This window comes from Chlorocebus sabaeus, chromosome 13 (genome assembly GCF_047675955.1).
Source record: "Chlorocebus sabaeus isolate Y175 chromosome 13, mChlSab1.0.hap1, whole genome shotgun sequence".
In the NCBI taxonomy this organism is placed as follows: Eukaryota; Metazoa; Chordata; class Mammalia; order Primates; family Cercopithecidae; genus Chlorocebus; species Chlorocebus sabaeus.
In genome coordinates, this window is record NC_132916.1 from 15817342 (window position 1) to 15837944 (window position 20603).

The window sequence follows — 20603 nt, forward strand, 5'->3', positions numbered from 1 at the left end:
CCGGCCGATTTTTTTTTATCTTGTAAAAAAACCAACCTATAACTTAGACTTATAAAATAGGTGGTGATGCCGTATATTCCAGGAGAAGTTCCCTCTCTCCTAGCCATTAGACCACCTGGATTATTGGACATAATTCAGCACTCTAGACTCACTACACATAACAGACCCTAATACAGCTGCGGGAAACATATAAAAAAGAGGCCTACTTCGTCTTTGATAGTTGATTTATAGAAGTTAAAATACAATCATGTTTAAGAAATAGCTGGTATCATATCGTACTATGGAATGCTCTATTCCAGGCTGTTTCACCTTTGTGTGTGTGTGTTTTGGGGTGGGGGGGTGAGAGGGCGTATTCACACATGAAACTCATTTAAAAATCTGAGCACAGGCCAGGTATGGTGGCTCACGCCTGTAATTCGAGCACTTTGGGAGGCCAAGGCAGGTGGATCACCTGAGGTCAGGAGTTTGAGATCAGCCTGGCCAACACGATAAAACCCCATCTCTACTAAAAATACAAAAATTAGCCGGGCATGGTGGCACATGCCTGAATCCCAGCTACTCAGGAAGCTGGGACAGAATTATTTGAATCCAGGAGGCAGAGGTTGCAGTGAGCTGGGACTGCGCCACTGCACTCCAGCTGGGCAACAGAGTAAGACTCCATCTTTAAAAAAATAAAAAAATATGAGCATGGAGTTTTGGGTATTATGGTAATATGGCATATAATTTCAAGGAATATCATGGTCAACCTTATTATTAACACCCTTCGCCTAAGAAATATATGGCTCTTAAGTCAATCAGAAAGGTGGTGTAGTTCATGGCCTTCCATCTAGTCTAGGGAACCCCTACCATCCCTAAAGAAAGGCCAGATGTTTATGAGACATCACGTTTGGGTAATTCTTCTGCCAGTTCACCTACCTATAACAGATGATAGCAAGTTGGAACCAAAATGTCTCACTACAGTTGGTTTATCCCACCTACATAGAGGCAGTGACTATGTAGATAGTTGCTTAGGGATACGGGGTTTAAAAGGGTATAGTGAACATAAAAATTTTAACTATTACCAGTCTCACCTTTCAAGACCAAATTTATACCTATAAAAATGTGTCTATATATTTCTGTGCCACATATTGGTTTCTCTAACTCTGGATTGGTATGTGGGTAATAAACTTTGATTACATAGAATTTGAAAGTTAAACTGGGCGTGGTGGCTCATACCTGTAATCCTAGCACTTTGGGAGGCAGAGGCGGGCAGATTGTCTGAGCTCAGGAGTTCGAGACTAGCCTGGGCAACGTGGTGAAACCCCGTTTCTACTAAAAAAAATACAAAAAATTAGCCAGGCGTAGTGGCACACGCCTGTAGTCCCAGGTACTCAGGAGGGTGAAGCACAATAATCGCTTGAACCTGGGAGGCGGAGGTTGCAGTGAGCCGAGCGCGCGCACTGCACTCCAGCTTGGGTGACAGAGCAAGACTCTTTCCCCCCACCACCTCCACCAAAAAAAAAAAAAAAAAGAAATTTAATAAAGTTAATAGAGAGTCCAAATACAAATAATGAAATTACTGCTTTAAAATTTTTAATTGAGTCTGTTGAAGACAAATGCACAAATGCCTTATAAATGACATAACAGATTTCTAATGTGAAAAATACTATAAAAATTGGAATGCTATAGAGAAATACTGAAAAAAAAACTGTATTTTGTAACTTTCACTGAAACTAGGACATTTAATCGCAAAAAAAAAAGCATCAATACATGTCACTAAAAACAGCAACTAAAAATGTGATTATGTACTCCATAGAAAAAATTCCAGATTAAAAAAAAACAACAAAAAAAACTCATTGTACAAGAATGAGCACAGGAAGAGCTTGGATTCTATATACATCTGGTTTCTTGACATAGATGTTATTTACTGAGAGTTAGTGAACACACAGAATAAACTCTGTTTTGATCCTCAGAGAGCAGTCAATAGAGTGATGTCTAAGAATTCAGCTACCATACCCCAGCAAGAGTTCTACTTAGGAAAAAAAATGGGTACGTAATTATAGCAGATTGAGTATTTACCACATTCTGTGTACTACTCTAAGTACTTTACCTATATAACTCAATGACTGCATACCACAATGCTATGAGGCAGGTACTAGTATCAAGCCCATTTTACAGATGTGGAAACAGGTGCAGAAAGGCTAACTGTAAGATAATCTCATGACCAGTAAGTGGCAGAGTCATAATTCAAATCCAGGCACTCTCTCCAGGACCCACGTTTCTAACCACTGCAATGTGCCCTCTGCACTGACAATCAGAGTGTTAGAGCTGAAGGGACCCATGAAAGCACCTACATTGTATTCTCCTTCTGTAAACCAAGGCCCAATTACAGGTCTACGATTCCCCACTGCTTGCTCCATTCATGACATTCCTTTATCACTTTTTACAGCCACCTTCACAGTAACTTGGGTCACTGCACAAGGCTGACTGGAGATTTACACATTTGCTTTGACTATCTGGTAAGGACACCATTGCAGTTTTATAACAAACCAACATTTAGTTCAGTTCTCACTCTTATCAGAAATCTCTGTGGCGATAATCATATAAAACAATATTCTATGAATATTTTGTTGGTACACTCAGAGAATCAAACACTATGTAGCATGGACACTATAATAGTGTAAAGGTCTAAACAGTTTTAATAAGTAAAGTCTCATTCTTAAATAGATGACAGTACTGAAAAGAATACCTTTGAAATGATTTTGGATTTGCAAATTAAATGTTCAGAATAGATGAAAAAGTCTCCAGCCCCACCTCAGATGCTGAATCTAATGAATGTTAAAGTTCTCTCAAACTCTGAAACTGAGAGTTTGAATGGTTGTTTCTGTGAAACATAGTTTCTGGTGCTTTGGCTGATTCACCTAAGTATACTACGGGACAGTGTGCCAGGGCTCCACTCAACCTCATCAGAATACACTCCCATTATGTGAACAGACAATAACAGGGACTCTCAGATGATGACAGGCAAGTGATTTTGTTAAGAGGTGAGGCGGGAGTGGGGTGGGAATTTGGTTAAGTTCCCAGAAAGATCAATGATGTTATTAGTTGTAACATTCTAGGATAACTAGCTCATCCCTAGAAGCAAGCACTGGGTTTCCTTTTATAGGTGCACAGTGACCTCTACTGGTACAAGTATAGAATCCCGAAGTGCAATTTTCTCCATAAGTGATTTTCGGAAGCACAACTAAGAATATTTATTCTTTTAAAATGACACCAAAAAGAAAATATATAATTTTAAAAATACTTATTTTTTGAAACCTTTTATAATTTTGAATTAATGAGATCTCCTCCGCTACCAGAATTAGACATTTCAATTAAAGTTGTCCATACACATAATATCACAGAACGAAAAGAACTAAACAGTACTTTAATTTTAAAATCGTGCTGCTAAGTGTCATGGTGTCAAAACTGCTATAAAATATAACTATTTTGGAATAACTCCAATTTACCCAAAAAGTACCAAAGGTACCAATTATAGAAGAATTATAGAGTATATTTAAAATTTACAAAATGCTTTGAAACTTTCCATTGTCGAATGCTAAGTGGCTCACTTTCTCATGGATATTTTGCTTCCTTGATTTTAAAACAGTTAAAGCATTGGTTTTCTCTCTTAAATCCCAAAGGCTATCAGAAATAAACTGTAGGTAGGTTTATTACATTTATAGAAACTGTCAATAGGCGAGTTCCACCTACATGTGAAACAATGCCAAGTGAGATGCTGACGTCAAAGACAGCCTCCATATGTGTCATTATTTGTCATGCACAACAAAATACTGTACATGAGTTCAAAGGAAAATGAGTTTTTAAGAACCCATAGCAATATTTTTAATTACTGCAGGCTGAAATCATTTCCTTCAAACTCTATTTCTGTAACTTTCCACTGCAGAAAATGAAGTAGAAAAGAATTTAAAATGATACTTCTCAGTGAGGAACACTCACACCAAATTTCGTTCCAACAGCGGGAGAATACAGCTTCCTTCACCTTGCCCATTTTGTTTTTTCTTTAACAAAGTATAATAAAAATAGTTGCGAACTAGTGAGTTAGACAGTTTTTGCCCAGAATACATACAACAGAGTTCCTTTTCAAGAAATTATTCATTGCTTAGATAAGAGTAATGAATTAGGAAAAATGAAGACATTTTTATTTAACTTTGATAACTAGGATTTGCATATCTGTATGGCACATTTCTCTTTCACTATTTCTATTAATTAATCAGCCCACATTTGCTGTACTACACGGGAGGCACTGCTGGGGATACCAGGGTGACACAGCATTGTCCTTGCTCCTGAGGAACCAGCGCTTAGGGAAAATATGATTGCTATACAAGTAGCTATAAGAACATATTTTATTATTTTATTTTGAGATGGAGTCTTGCTCTGGCACCCAGGCAGGAGTGCAGTGGCATGATCTCGGCTCACTGCAACCTCTGCCTCCCAGGTTCAAGCAATTCTTGAACCTCAGCCTCCTGAGTAGCTGGGATTACTGGTGTGCGCCATCATGCCCGGCTAATTTTTGTATTTTTAGTAGAGACGGGGTTTCGCCACGCTGGCCAGGCTGCTCTCGAACTCCTGACCTCAGATGATCTGCCCACCTTGGCCTCCCAAAGTGCTGGAATTACAGGCAGAAGCCACTGTGCCCAGCCTATAAGGACATATTTTAAATAATTAACCCTTAATAGATAGTTTTTACTAAAAAATGATCTAAACTTTTCATACAACTCCCTACCACCTCCCCTACCCCTGCCCCACATAACAGTATCTGTAGCCACCTTGCGGGGCCCTGCTTCTGCAGACCTGTCAATGTCTTCTCTCCTTTCACATTTTGGGCATCAGATGGGGAAAATTACGCTTCTGGCTCAAGGAATATCCATATTAACCACTGCTAAAGCAATTACTGGGCCAGGCGCAGTGGCTTATACCTGTAACCTCAGCAGTTTGGGAGGCCGAGGTGGGAGGATCACTTGGGCCAGGAGTTTGAGACCAGCCCGGGCAATACAGCAAGACATCCCCTCTACAAATAATTTTTAAAATTAGCTGGGCATGGTGGTTCCTTTCTGTGGTCCCAGCTACTCGGGAGGCTGAGGCAAGAGAATTGCTTGAGCTCAGGCAGTCAAAGCTGCAGTGAGCTGAGATCATGCCACTGCACTCCAAACCCTGCCTCCAAACCACCCCCATCACCGAAAAAAAACAACTCACAATTGCCACCACACAACTCCTACTCAAATAATCCTATCAGTAAATATGCCCTAGGATCACACAGTGAATAGACACACACTAACAGCTTTCAGTAGTGAAAGGTGAAAAGAGTGAAGCCCCATGGTGAATCCATCAGGGCCTGGCCTCTGTTTTGTACTCTCTATTCCCAGCCTACAGGATAATGCTTTACTCACATAAGGATGACACGGGACACTACAAAAGCAATTTTCTAAAAGTTAACTCTAATTCCCTGAAAACATTCATGGGTTTTAAAATTATTAACATTAAATCACAGCCGGGCATGGTGGCTCACACCTGTAATCCCAGCACTTTGGGAGGCCGAGGTGAGTGGATCACTTGAGGTCAGGAGTTCGAGACCAGCCTGGCCAACAAGGCGAGACCCCCCTCTCTACTAAAAATATAAACTTAGCCAGGTGTGGTGGTGGGCACCTGTGATCTCAGCTCCCTGGGAAGCTGAGGCAGGAGAATCGCTTGAACCCAGGAGGCAGAGGTTGCAGTGAGCTGAGATTACACCACTGCAATCCAGCCTGGGTGACAAGAGTGAAACTCTTATCTCAAAACAAAACAAAACATTACATCAAGAAATTCCATGTAACTACTGAATCCCTGAGTGCTCTAAAATAACATGTCTAAGAAAAGAAAAACATCCTTCCAAACTCTGTCAAGACTGGGTAGAATAGGGAGGAGAACAGGAAACAGCTGAAATCCTCCTCAGTAGAGGACTGGAGCACCATGGGAAACTGCAGATACTGGGCACAACAGAAAAACAGGACACGTGTTCCTCAGGAGAAAACTGGTTAACTAAATTATGGTTAAGCACATAGCAGAATATTATGCAGGCATTACAAATGATGTGTGGCTTATATGCTCAGAAAGCATCTAGAAGAACACACGAGGAACCAACAGTGGTTGCCTCTGCAGAAGAAGAATTAGGCTGGCTGGCTAATTGTGAATTTTTTACGTCATCTCCTTTATTACCGGTTGAATGAGTTATGATAAACATGTATTATTTTTAAAACAAAACAGACAAAAATATGAAATAAACACCATTTTGAATGACAAGAAAAAAAGGAAAAATGACTGTGCTGTGGATGGTAGAAAGAAACAGGTATTATGAGATCAGCGTGAGCGATGTTCATGACAAAAAAACAGGACAGAGTACCAAACTTTTAAAAATTTTGGTCAGATGAAGCAATCTGATAAACTCATTTGTCAAAGCAAACTAATATTAATTTGAAAAAATAAAAAATCACTGAATTGAGTAAAGTGACAGCATTCCTGGAAGGAAATAAACCTTTACATGAAAGTCACTCAGTATGAGAATGTTAAAATGTTTATATTTTCTATTTCCACAGTTATCCTCACATATTTTCTTGTCTGCTTTAATCAAAGTATCACCCCAAATGTTAACCACTTCAAGAATTAGCAGTGAACAAAACTACATTGTCCTTCACCCGTGGAAGCTTTTGTTGCACAAATTTCAAAAGCCTTGTCAAAGGCAGAAACTAGTTAGCACAAAGAATTGATGTCACAGGATAAACAATTTGTACAAATCCTGAAGATACTCGAATGACAAGTTCTGTGCTTAGGACAACATTCTCCATGAGGACAAAGGCGGCAGTTAAAAAGTTTCAAGAACCACCACAATTCAAACATGTAACACTGCTTTTAAATGCTGATCAAACGTTAAGGCTCCAAAATGCTGTAATTAAGAGATTCATTTTTTCCTTTATTTTTTGAAAGCATTGTTCAAAAAACAAGAAAAGCAACTATGTTATCCAATATGAAATTCCACAATATGAATTTTCAGCTTTGTAGCAACTAGTCTAGGTAATGATTAACTGGAATAAGGCAATGACAGGAAGAAAACCCAAACCAGGAGGAGCTGTCGCTACAAACTACAGAATGCTCACCTGCCTGAGGGGGACACAGGAGGGAGAGTCTGGGACCGAAGAGCAAGAATTCCATGTGGACTTGGAGTTCCTGATCATTCAGCAGTCATTCATTTCAGTTAAGGGTAGACTTTGCTCTCGTGAAAATGTGCATGTGATAGAAAGTATATGAGGAACCTCAAGAAAGAGAGAAGGATAACTTTTTAAAAATTCCCTGGAAGATATTGGGGTAGGCTAATTTCAAAATCAATACAAACAAGCAGAAAAGAAAGCCAGGACAATGAAAACTTCACTTATTTTACAGTATCATCTGAGACTGGCAACATATTTTACAGATTACATTCCCAAAGTGTGTGTGTGTGTGTGTGTCTGCGCGCACGTGCGTACACATTCATACATGTATGCAACTATGCATTTAAAGACTCCATTTTATCAGCAATGAGAACAATTTCACAATTCTGCTGTTTTTGTGGCTGTAACCTTTACTGAGTCAATTCTCTCGTCCATTTTCAAAGACTTATCATCTTGGGAAACTAAAATAGTAATATTCCTAATCTTCTGGCAAAGCTAACCATCAAATCATCAGTAAAGAATTTGCCCCTCATGAGTCTATAACAAAGTCAAATTCCTGCACTAGTTAAATTATCTGGCAATGGTAAAATTCTGTTGGGGATTACAAAATGAGAGGAATGTTAATAACATTCCAAATAAGTCCTTTAAAATTAAAGCTACAAGGAACTTTAAATTAACAAGCGTATGCTCCAAGGGAGATGCATCTAGTACCACATAACTAATAAAATTAGTTGACAGTCCTGAAGGTATGAGCATTTATCCTTTAAAGGTGTCGAAATGTTTTATATTCAGCTAAAAGATTTCATGCTACTATGACCAAATTTAATGGAGACATCTTCATTTCTGAGTTTTATAGCAGAGTCTCCAGATGCTCTATTTAAAAGCACAATGCAATCTAACAGCAGATTTGAAAATCAAATGATTTCCAGAAAACTGGTAACCGAAAAAACTGAAAACTGATTTTTGCTATAGCTAATGAATTTTTTAATCTTTTCACTTGGTAGTAAAGCTGTGTCAGGAACATTTTGTCTTTTGGCAGCTAGTAGGAATTTCAAAATCCCACTTTCTCCTTGGAAACGTATTGATTAGGTCTTTTTTTTTTTTTTTTTTTTTTTCTTTTTTTTTAGAGGGAGTTTCGCTCTTGTTGCCCAGGCTGGAGTGCAATGGCGTGATCTGGGATCACTGCAACCTCGCCTCCTGGTTCAAGTGATTCTCCTGCCTCAGCTGGGATTACAGGCATGCACCACCATGCCTGGCAAATTTTGTATTTTTAGTAGAGATGGGGTTTCTCCATGTTGGTCAGGCTGGTCTCGAACTCCCGACCTCAGGTGATCCACCTGCCTCGGCCTCCCAAAGTGCTGGGATTATAGGCATGAGCCACCACACCCGGCCTGATTAAGTCTTTTATGGCTGAGGCTATACCTAACACCCACCTTGATGGGATCCAGTTAGTCACTTGTTTCTCATTTAAATATACAACTAAGTTGCAAACTACAAAGCTACACAGTCTACATCAAGCTAACTACACTATATATAGTTTGATGCATAATCAATGTACATTATGATGCTACAAAATGCTTTCTCTTTTGAGAAAGACTTACATTTTTAAAGCCAGTGGAAAATAATCCAAATTAAAAATCAACACAACAGATATATATAAAAAAAAAAGAAGAGCTAGGAACAAAACTGCCTTGTTAAAATGCTTCTCTTAGAAAGATGATAGCTTGCATATTTGCATCTAATCCACCTGATGCACAGAGCATTACTGCTGCTTCTGTCTCTTCTTGAACAAATACAGACCTTGGGCTTTACAGACTAATTCAAATGTGTATAAATCAATTGCTTCCTTCCTGCTGTTGCTCTTTTCAGATAGCAGACAAGAGGCTCTAGTTTAAGGATGGCAGTCAGGATGGACACATTAGAAAGAAACATTTTAGTTTCAATGTTACCATAAAATCAGAATGGAAAGCGGCACGCTGTATTATATATTACAGTTTAGGTTCCATTTCTAACTCCACCTAAAATGAATATGAACAAACTCATTTTTAAGTGTTTGTCAGTCAAATAAAATAATAGTCTAAATTTATTCACATATGTACCAACCAAAGGCCAATAAAGTTAAAAGGAAGCCAAGTGTAATAAAAAGGCAGCTATAAGGTCTCCTGTTTGAATTTTTATCCAGTAAGAAATAAATGATACTTAGTAATCCATCTTTCCCCCCAACTGCCATCCCTTCACACATCTAAAATAGGCTAACTTCACCTACTCTAACTTCTGAGACTGTTTTGGAGTTCCTGTTTTAATTTTTTGTTTTTAAGACTGGATGGTTAAGTTACTAGAATTTTTAGATACAGGTTCAATGATCATTATAATATACTCTAAGGAGGGCTCTAATTATTACAGGGGATTTCAAATTTGCAGTTCAACAGGCAGAGTAGAAATCATTCAATTCTAGAAATTGGTATCATTAGCATTCTTACAGAAGAAAAATGGAATGAGATTTGACAGATTAAACACATATACCACAGGCTGGGCTGCTATGGGAATAGTATTCAACCCTTCAAAGGGGGAACCGTTTTACGAGGTAACAAGAATTGCTTGCACTGTAAGAAATAGTGCAAAACTAACCCCCAAACACCAGCAGATTATTTAATGTTCTTTTGGCTTCCACCTAGTAAGATACCATAAATAATATGGTCTACTGGGAAATGTCCCATGTAGAAATAACCTAATATATAAGAAATGAGAAGGTTCCTTGCTAGAGTAACTCTACAGAAAATTAGAATTCTTTCATCAGTGGGTCTCAAAATGTAGTATGCATATAAATTACCTGGATTGCTGGGTAAAGATGCAGGTTTCCTCCACCTACTCCCAAAGCTTTTAGCTCTATTAGGTCTTGGGAGGGGCTCAGCCTGAACTTTAAACAAATCCTTTGGGTATTCTAATACAGGTATCCATGGTCCACACATTGAGAAACACTGATCTTAAAGGTGTGAGACATCCTTTATAGTTGGCCTCTTCTGTAGGGTGATTCCACGGGGGCGGTGTGCTCTGTCCAAAAGTGTGAATTACCTGCCATTTCATCATTAACCTATAATGAAAATTTGACAAGGAAAGCTCTTGGTTTACAAGTCACTTATTAAAGTGAGAATTTGTGTTTTTTAAAAAAGAGATTATCCCCCAAATCACAAACTCACTGAATAACAGCTGATTGTCTAGAATCTATTATGATAGCTAGACAGTCTATTGTAATATTAGGGTCTATGGAGACAATGAAGAGAGACGCGGGGAAAATAGTGGGGGAAAAAAAGGCAAAAGGCAATAATCTACTTATAATTCTGCCTAGACCCAGCCTTATGTGTCATATAAAAGTGTACACTAGGCTGGGTGCGAGGCTTACACCTGTAATCCCAGCACTTTGGGAGGCCAAGGCGGATGGATCACTCGAGGTCAGGAGTTTGAGACCAGCCTGGCCAAGATGGAGAAACCCCATCTTTACCAAAACTGCAAAAAATTAGTGGAGTGTGGTGGCAGGCGCCTGCAGTCCCAGCTACTCAGGAGGCTGAGGCAGAATCGCTTGACCCTGGGAGGCGGAGGTTGCAGTGAGCTGGGATTGCGCCACAGAACTGTGCCTCAAAAAAAAAAAAAAAAGTGTATACCCCACACAAGGGCACTCTGGAACAAACTCATTAATTAGTCTCTCCAACCCCATTTTCATACCATACACAAAACTACCAAATTAATCTCTCCTTAAACATCAATTCATTTTTCAGTTACAGAACCTATACTAAGTCCCCTGACTCCTCCTCTGGAGTCTATGTGAACTATGAACTACTCCGCTTCTGATGATGAAGATTCTATATAACGCCATCTCACTTAACCAATCCAACCATAAGTCTGTCACCTTCTCCTAAAGTGGACTTCCCAGCTCCAGTCAGACGGAGCTCACGTTTCATTAACTTTTGAGGGGTTGACTCTTAGGCTTTACACCTTTGCTCTAGTTGGTCTCATAACTGATCAGTATCCCTACATGCAAATATCTTTCACCCTTTCTCAGCCTTTAAGATAGTCCTTCGAGGCCTACCCCAAATCCCACTCCCACCATAAATCTAGTCACCACTACATTCTTTTCTCTTCATATGGAGCATTTCGCACCTTCACCAAGTACTGAAGCACTTGGCTATATTCAACCATGGGTTTTTTACACCATTCTTTAGTATCTTCCCCATCGCCCACCATCTTTCAAAGTTCCTTGAAGGCGGTAACACTTACAGAATTTCCTGGTATCTCCATCCCCACCCAATCTCTCACTCAAACAAAATGCTAGCATATAAAATTGGCTTGATAAATAGCTATCACAATTTATGCATTTAATTATCATCAAATTGCATCCCAACGAATACCTGTAAATTGATTTATTAAACAAATATCTGAGCAACCATCATACATCAAGAGCCATTCGGAGGAACTGGGGCTATCCTTAGTGCATTCTTTGTCCTCAACTATCTTATGTGAGCCCTTAAAACAAAAACTATCTTTTTTTCTGCTACTAGCATCACACGAAGATCTACAGTAGCTCTTCATTACAGATTCTGAGCGTTAACCAGAGCGTTTTCTACTCTGTAAGTTACTGGCACCACTATGACAGCCGAGAAGAGAAGCTAAAACATCAGTTTCCCCCAGACCAACAACGCTGAGTCTTCTATTTTATCACATTAACAACATGAGATTAATTTAAGGTACGGAATTTACTTCCTGTGGGTGCCCTATTCAGTACCTAGTAGACACATATATTAGATGTCAGCTGTAATAATTTTCATTTTAAAAGCCACAAACTAAAGATACATATAAACTGCCATCATTAAAGATTTCTATCACTATGATTACCTTTTTCTGAAATAATAAAAAGGACAGGACTATACACATAGAAAAAAGGCTTCTCAAGGATTAAAAGCTCTTATGAGACTTAGTATTTATTATTTTAAAAAATCATGGTAAAATGTATACAACGTGAAATTTGCCATTTTAATGGCTTATATATTAAGAAAAATATTTAAATAGTACTGTAATACTGACTAAAATATGGGATTCTTTATTGGAAAAAACTTGCTATGATTAATACCTGAATTTGGAAACTAGCGTTAGTAAATATCTTTTTTACATTCTACTGCTGAAAAAGTAATTAAAATATGCCATTAGTGGTTAAATCATTTGTATTTCAGGTAGTAAAATAAAATACAATACTAAATATTATACTTCCTAGTTTTTCTTTTTTTCTTTTTTTTTTTTTGAGACGGAGTCTTACTCTTCATTCCCAGGCTGGAGTGAAATGGCGCGATCTCCGGTCACCACAACCTCCATCCCCTGGGTTCAAGCAATTCTTCTCCCTCACACTCTCAAGTAGCTGGGATTATAAGGCGCCCGCCACTACACTCAGCTAATTTTTGTATTTTTAGTAGAGATGGGGTTTCATCATGTTGGTCAGGCTGGTCTCGAACTCCTGATGTTAGGTGATCCACCCGCCTCGGCCTCCCAAAGTGCTGGGATCCCAAAGTGCGGGGCTGGGTGAGCCACCCTGCCCAGCCTACACTTCCTAGTTTTTCTGCATTATTTTCTTAAAATTCACAAATGGTTCCTAACAACAGTAGCCAAAAATCTTTATAAAGATAGCTTATTGAGAAAGCCTGGCCAACATGGTTAAAGCCTGTCTCTACTAAAAATGCAAAAATTAGCTGGGTATGGTGGTACATGCCTGTAGTCCCAGCTACTTGGGAGGCTGAGGCGGGAGGATCACTTGAACCTGGGAGGCAGAGGTTGCAGTGAGCTGAGATCATGCCATCACACTCCAGCCTGGGTGACAGAGCGAGACTCCGTCTAAAAAAAAAAAAAGCTTATTATGTAATAGGTACCTGCTAAGTACTTAACATGCATTACTCTTTTTTTTCTTAGTGAGGTATCAATTCACATATGATAAATTTCACCTTTTTCAAGTGTACAACTCAGTAGTTCTAAGTATATTGACAAAGATGTGTAACCACCACCAATTTCAGAACATCTTCATCATGCTAAAAGGAAACTGTAACCATCAGCAGTCACTGTCCATTCTTTCCCACCCCCTCACCCCTAAGCCGCTGGTAACCACCTATCTATTTTCTGTCTCTACTGATTTGGCTTCTCTGGACATTTCATATAAATAAATCATAATATGTGATCTTTTGTGTCTGGCTTTTTTTTGTGTGTGTGTGATGGAGTTTCGCTCTTGTCACCCAGGCTGCAGCGCAATAGCATGATCTCGGCTCACTGTGACCTCTGCCTCCTGGATTCAAGTGATTCTCCTGTTTCAGCCTCCTGAGTAGCCGGGATTACAGGTGCACACCACCACGCCCAGGTAATTTTTTTGTAGTTTTAGTAGAGATGGGGTTTCACCATGTTGGTCAGGCTGGTCACCGACTCCTGACCTCAGGTGATCCACCCACTTTGGCCTCCCAAAGTGCTGGGATTACAGGCATGAGCCACTGCATCCGGCCTGTATCTGGCTTCTTTTACTTAGCAAAGTATCGTCAAGATTCAACCATGCTGTGGCATGTGTTAGCACCATGCATTACTCTTTAGGTCTTCAAAACAAACACTTAAGCTCAATACAATAATTGGCCCATTTTACATTAACAAAAAAAACTGAGACAATGAGACATGAAGTCACTTGCCCTCCTTGAGTCTCTCTGAATTCAAATTTGTTCATTGCATTTCTATAGAGATGTGTAAATTGTAAACATTTAATTATATACAAACATATGGAATACAGTATATATTAAAAAAGAACACTGCTACCTAGGCCCATGACTATAAGTCACAATCTCTTTTAAATTTTTTCTTTTCTAAAAAATACAGTAAGTGATCTCTATGGTGTTTTCAAACTCCAAGATACTGTTAAAACATTAAAGGTTTATTCACTTTCTCTTCAACTCTGATCTGGTGCCCAATCTTTCAGAATAAAAGACTAATTACTAACGATCATTGATATCATGATATATTGTTGAGAATGCGGCTTTATAAAGTATACAGTGAACTGAACAGGTCAATATGGCAATAACGTAGTTCACAGTATGAAAATGAACTCAGTATTTCCTTATATTGTCTGTAAATAATATGTTTATATTGCAACAAATCAGAAAGTAGCAAACATCATTTTTAGGGCTGCAGAATTTTTTTAAAAGTCTCTCTGGAAAAATCCTGACAGCTACACATGAGGACACTTCCAGGAAGAACTATGGACGAGTTCTTGACGAACTGATCCAGAATGTTACATATAACTGAACACTTCAAACTCAGTGTAAAATCTGCCCAGCAGCAGTTAGTAGATAACCTTTCTGGTCTTCTGGTAATCTTAAGGATGGAATGACTGACTTAAAATTGTCTGTCAGCATGTGTATGTGTCTGTCATAGGTAATAACATAGATGTAAATGGCAGCTGGTATATGAAGCACCCTAACTGAATACTATCTGTATTTGGAAAAATCAAGCTGAGTTGCTCAGAAAAGGCAAATATAATACATAAAAGACTGAAGAAGAAGGGATTAAAGCAGTCTATATATTTATTGTAAAGCAGAATACACATTTATCGCAACATTATGTTACGTTATCTTTAATGAGAAATAGCATTTTAAAGATGTGGCTTAGAAGAGTCTGAAAACTTCACTGAATTATATTTGGAAAAAAACACCCCAAGACATTTTAATAAGTCTTAAAACACAAATTAAAATACCAATGTAGAGTTTATATTTATAAAAATAAGAATCAGCATTGCCAAGCATGGTAACTCCTTAATGGAAACTAACCAGAAGTGAGAATTAAAAAAAATTTTTTTTAATATAGTTCAGGACAGAGAATTCTGAATCATATAATTTTAATTAAGGTAAACAGCCTATGTTATCAGCAATTGCTCTTCTAGAGTAACACTATAAAATAGGACTTCCTGGAAATGTTCTGTATTTGTGCTGCTCAATTTGGTAGCCACTAGCTAATGTGACTGTTGAGCATTGAAGTGAATGTGACTGGTGTGACTGAGGAACTGAATTTTTAATTTTTTATAAATTTAAATAGCAATATGTGACTGAAGGCTACCATATCAGACAGTACAAGACTTGAATAACACGTGACATCATGCTGTAAAAGGACCCTACCATTACTGTTCTGGAAACTTTCAAAAGTTAAAGAGGAGACTAGGGTTATTCATGTTGGGTGGGCAGGGAGGGGACAACAGGAGAAAAGAAATGTCCAAAGAAACCTAAATTTGACCTCCACGATTTTAGCAATGTTTCCTTTAAATCCATGGACTAGGGCTACGAATATTTAAAAAAAAAAAAAAAAAAAAAAAGAAGGAAGAGAGAAAGGGAAGCAGAAATCACAAAGACAGAAGGAAAGATTCCCTAAGTAATTGCCACTAAGTATTAGCAGCAGTCAACATTTATTATGCAGCCTGTTTTATGTATTGTACTAAGCACTGCACATGTATTTTCATTTGACCCTCAAAATGAGTCTTCTAGGTACTTTTTATTTCCATTTTTATAGATGAGGATATTGAGACTTAGGAAGTTAATTTGCTGAAACAAAAATGCATCTAGCAACTAGTGTCCTTTCTCTATGTTCTAGCTGTATCTTACAAACCCGTCTGTTACATCAATTCATACATTATATTGAAATAGAGTTTACTGGCTGTCTCTCACCTTTTAAAAGGTAAACTCCTTAAAGGCAGGGACTGTGCTCTGTCAATACCATAATATCTTTCTCAATTACCTACTGTCACCAACTTTTATCGATCAAGGCATCTGAAATATATTCTTCAATAAGTATTTGCTGAATTGAGTATGAATTGGTTTCTACATTCCAATGATAAACATGTGGTAACATACTCTCTTTCTTACCCCTCAGGCGTCTACATTTGAGTTTTGAAACGAGTTGAAAGTCTGTTTAAACTATTTTGTAAACTATTCCAAATAATCTAGAAACTTGGAACTCTCATAATCTGATAAAAACATTTAACTGTAAGCTATTTTTTTCAGGCCCATTAATTTAAAATATCACATTTCCCATATTTTTAGAAATATTTTAATAGAAACTTTAATACTGTGACTGAAACATGTACTACACAAAAGCTGTGCCATATAACAACATTCACCTCTGTATGTTGATGTGTAAGAACGGACAACATACCTCTTCAGGTGCTTGAGCTGAACACAGTGCTTACATTAACTTTTAAATAATAAAGTTTTGATGGTTTCCAATCTTTTCACCTTATTTACCAATGACACTTTTTAAAGACCTTTCACATTTTACTAAATTCTATTCTCTCTTAATGGGCACCTTGCCAGTATCTACTAAGGTAGAATGAGGCCTAGGACAAACTTAGGGAAGCCTGTCAAAAAATCAGAAAGAACCAAAGAAGTCTAAGAAGGTATTCCCTCAGTCCTAATCCACAGACTTCCACCTCAACATTTCATGAAATTCAACCTATAGGCAAAACAAAAATATTCATGAGAGACATGCTCTCAAGGCTCTAATATTATCAGAGATGGTATCAAATAAAACTCTTAAATATACCATGGAACAGCTCTAGTTAAAAAATGATCTCGCCTTCAGAAACAACTGTACATATGGCTTCTGCTAACTGTTGTCTAGGAGGAAAAAAAACATTATTCAGTTTAACTGCTATTTTTAAATTTGTTTTACTTTTCTTGTCACTAAGCTTATTTACAAAATTCTTTTAATCTGTAGTAACATCAAAAATAAGACTTCAAATATACGAAAACCCATGTTTGTTGGGGAAACGATAAATGAACTACAACTAAATTTTATCACACCTATGAATCACTGGAAGATCTTTTAAAAACGCAGATCCTGATTCGGTGACTGGGATGAAGCCTAAGATTCTGAGCATCACAAGCTTCCGAGTGATGCTGAAGTTGTTGGTGCAAGTAATTTTTAAATAACTAATTTTTCCAGATCTCAGTGGTTTGATTCTTCTAGGTTTTGTTTTGAAGACAGGGTCTTGGCTGGGTGCAGTGGCTGACGCCTGTAATCCCCACACTTCGGGAGGCCAAGGCAGGTGGATTACCTGAGGTCAGGAATTCAAGACCAGCCTGGCCAACATGGTGAAACCCTGTGGTGGCAGGTGCCTGTGGTCCCAGCTACTTGGTACTGAGGCAGAGACTGCAGTGAGGTGAGATCGTGCCACTGCACTCCAGCTTGGGCAACACAGCGAGACTGTCTCAAAAAAAAAAAAAAAAAAAAAAAAAAAAAGACGATCTCATTTTGTCACCCAGGCTGGAGTGCAGCGGCGTGAACATAGCTCACTGAAGCCTTGACCTTCTGGGCTCAAGTGATCTGCTTACCTCGGCCTCCCAAGTAGCTAGAACGACATGCGCACACCACCACACCTGGCTAATATTTTTAGGTTTTTTTTGTAGAGATGGAGTCTTACTTTGTTGCTCAGGCTGGTCTCGATCTCCTGGGCTCAAGCAATCCTCCTACCTCAGCCTCCCAAAGTGCTGGAATTGTACTGTGCCAAGTCTCTTCTCGTTTTTTAAATGTTCATTTATGCTTTCAACAAATTTTTACTAAATGTGTACTATGAGTCAGACATTATAAGCATGAATAAGCATGTCCTCAAAGAGCTCATTTGGTTAAAATAGAAAAAGCAAACAGGTCAACTAAGTAGGAGTCTACATGGTGGAGATGGGGACAGCATTCCAGGGAGAAGAAACAGTCAAGCAGTAAAAGCACTCTGGAGGAACTTCTAAGAGTATCAAATTGCTGAAACACATGGTATTTACAGCAGAGACCAGAGAAGAAACTGGAAAAGTAAACAGGTTATGATGAGTCCAGCAAGTCAGAATAAGCAGTTTAAGTTTTATTTGGGAGGTTATCACAGAAATGAAGAACTTTTGGTAGGTATGTGTGTCCAGATGTGTATTACAACATTAACGATTGTATAAAGTAATAGCAGCTAACATTATGTACCCAGAACTGTTCCAAGTGCTTTACATGTACTCAGTCGCTTAACCCTACATCAACCTTATAAAATTGGTACTAACATGTTCATTACCACTGAGAATTTTGAAGCACCCAAAACAAAAATGATTCGCCCTCAATTCAAACTCCAGTAATGTAGCTCCAGATGCTACGCTCTCTTTTTACCTAGGAAAATTCTGGGAAAAAATACTCTGGTAAGCACTGCAGAAGATGTGTTTGTCAGTATTGAGCCTGGAAGATAGTTTTGAAGCCACTGGAACCATCAATGAAGGACTGAATCAAGGCCAGCACGGTGGCTCACGCCTGTAATCCAACACTTTGGGAGCCCAAGGTGGGCAGATCATGAGGTCAGGAGTTCGAGACCAGGCTAGCCAACACAGTGAAAACCCATCTCTACTAAAAATACAAAAATTAGCTGGGCGTGGTGGCAGGCTCCTGTAATCTCAGCTACTTGGGAGGCTGAGGCAGGAGAATCGTTTGAAACTGGGAAGGTGAAGGTTGCAGTGAGCCGAGATTGTGCCACTGCACTCTACCCTGGGCAACAAGAGTGAAATTCCGTCTCAAAAAAAAAAATGACTGAATCGAGGCCATGGAAATGCAAATTTCAGTTATATTTAGTAAGTAAAAATCCTAACCACTTTGTTACTAAGGGATGTTATGAGAGCAAAAGAGAATAGTTTCCTAGTCTCTAACTTGGGAGATGGAAAGAATGGGAATGTCAACCATTGGGAAAAGAGAAAACACTTTTGGTGGGAATTTGGAAGAGAAAATAAAGAGATTAAGCTTGAGATGCTTATAGGGTATCTAGGTAGAAAGTTAGGCAGACCTGGGTATCAAAGGTGTACTCACTGGTATGTTGGTCCTAAGGGAGCTCATGTGGGCAAGAACATGTGTGAATAGATGGAACCACATGGGAAGTTGTAGAATTCAGAGAAGAAACACTGACGATGGGCGCAGGAGAGTGGTTTGTAAAGTCAAGGGAGTAGTTTCAAGAAAGTAGTCACTAACGTTAAATGTTGTGGTGCTATCAAGTAAGATAAGGCTGCTAAATTTGGTCAATAGATCACTGGTGACTTTGGAAAGAAATTTCAATGGATTGGTGGGGTCAAAAGCCAACGACAGTGCACGAAGGAATAAAAGATGAAGAAACTGAAATAAATGAAAACACTCTTCCCAAAGATCATTCTACAAAAGAATAAACAGACCAGTAACTAGAAAATAGAGAGGTTTTATTCTTTTTTATAAGTGAGAGATTTGAGCACGTTAATAGGAACACTTGGTGTCAGTGAAGAGGGAGAGGTTAAAAAAAAAATACAGGAAGGCTGGATGCAGTGGCTCATGCCTGTAATCCCAGCACTCTGGAAGGCTGAGGCAGGCGGATCACCTGAGGTCAGGAGTTCAAGATCAGCCTGACCAACATGGAGAAACCCTGTCTCTACCAAAAATACAAAATTAACCAGGCATGGTGGTGCATGCCTGTAATCCCAGCTACTTGGGAGGCTGAGCCAGGAGAATCACTTGAACCCGGGAGGCAGAGGCTGCGGTGAGCTGAGATAGCACCATTGCACTCCAGCCTGGGCAACAAGAGTGAAACTCCATATCAAAAAATTAAAAAAAACCAGAAAGAGAAGATATTTGATGAAGCAGTGTTCTGAGTGAACCAGGATAATGAAAAAGTTGCTTAGAACCTACAGCATGATATGTCTAAAACGAGAGCAAGATTTCCCAGCCTGGGCACTCCGGACATGTGGAGACAGTTCTTTGTTATGGGGTGGTGCTGCCCTATGCGCTATAGAATATTTAGCAGCACCCTAATCTAACATTCACTGGATGCCAGCAGCACCCCACACCAAGATGTGATAACCAAAAAGTGTCTCCAAAAACTGCTAACTGTCCCCTGGCTGGAGAAAAAGAAAAATCAACTCTAGCTGAGAACCACTGGTCTTGAGGCAGAGACCAGATGATTTAAATGAGCTGAGAGGTTACTAAAACAAATTACTATAGTCCCATCTACTAGTTACATAAGGAAAAGAGGCAAGTTTCTCTGCTGGGAGGGAAGTAAGGTGGTAAAGGTGGCATGTGTTGTGGTGAGTAGAAAAGTTTTGGAATAACTTGGTGAAATTCACCTATGGGAAGGCAAAACTGGGTATCAGAAATACTTTTACTCCTCCTAGACTTAAAAGGCAAGTGTATGTCTCATCCCTTTATGCGCTCTCCAGAAAACAGTACACATAAGGAACTTGAGGCATAAAGAAGGAACTGAAGGACCTTATCAAAATATTATTTCCAACAACTTAAGAAATAGGGTCATCCTGAAAAGTGTTCTGACCCTTAGAGGACCCACCTTTTTGTTTG

At 38.8% G+C, this 20603-nt stretch overlaps 1 protein-coding gene across 7 annotated transcripts in view; it reads right to left on the reverse strand.

Moving 5' to 3' along the window:
- SCAF8 (SR-related CTD associated factor 8) overlaps positions 1-20603 on the reverse strand; it is a 227473-nt gene that overhangs the window by 91669 nt on the left and 115201 nt on the right. For 2 of the 7 annotated variants that reach the window (XR_005241336.2, XR_012095004.1), the window contains exons 22-23: positions 10051-10311; positions 7170-7325 (exon numbers count right to left, since the gene is read on the reverse strand). The exons of 4 other annotated variants lie outside the window; for them this stretch is intronic. The gene's annotated coding sequence lies outside the window, so the exon portion shown is untranslated. The remainder of the gene's footprint in view (positions 1-7169; positions 7326-10050; positions 10312-20603) is intronic. One more of the 7 variants, XR_005241338.2, reaches the window with a different exon arrangement.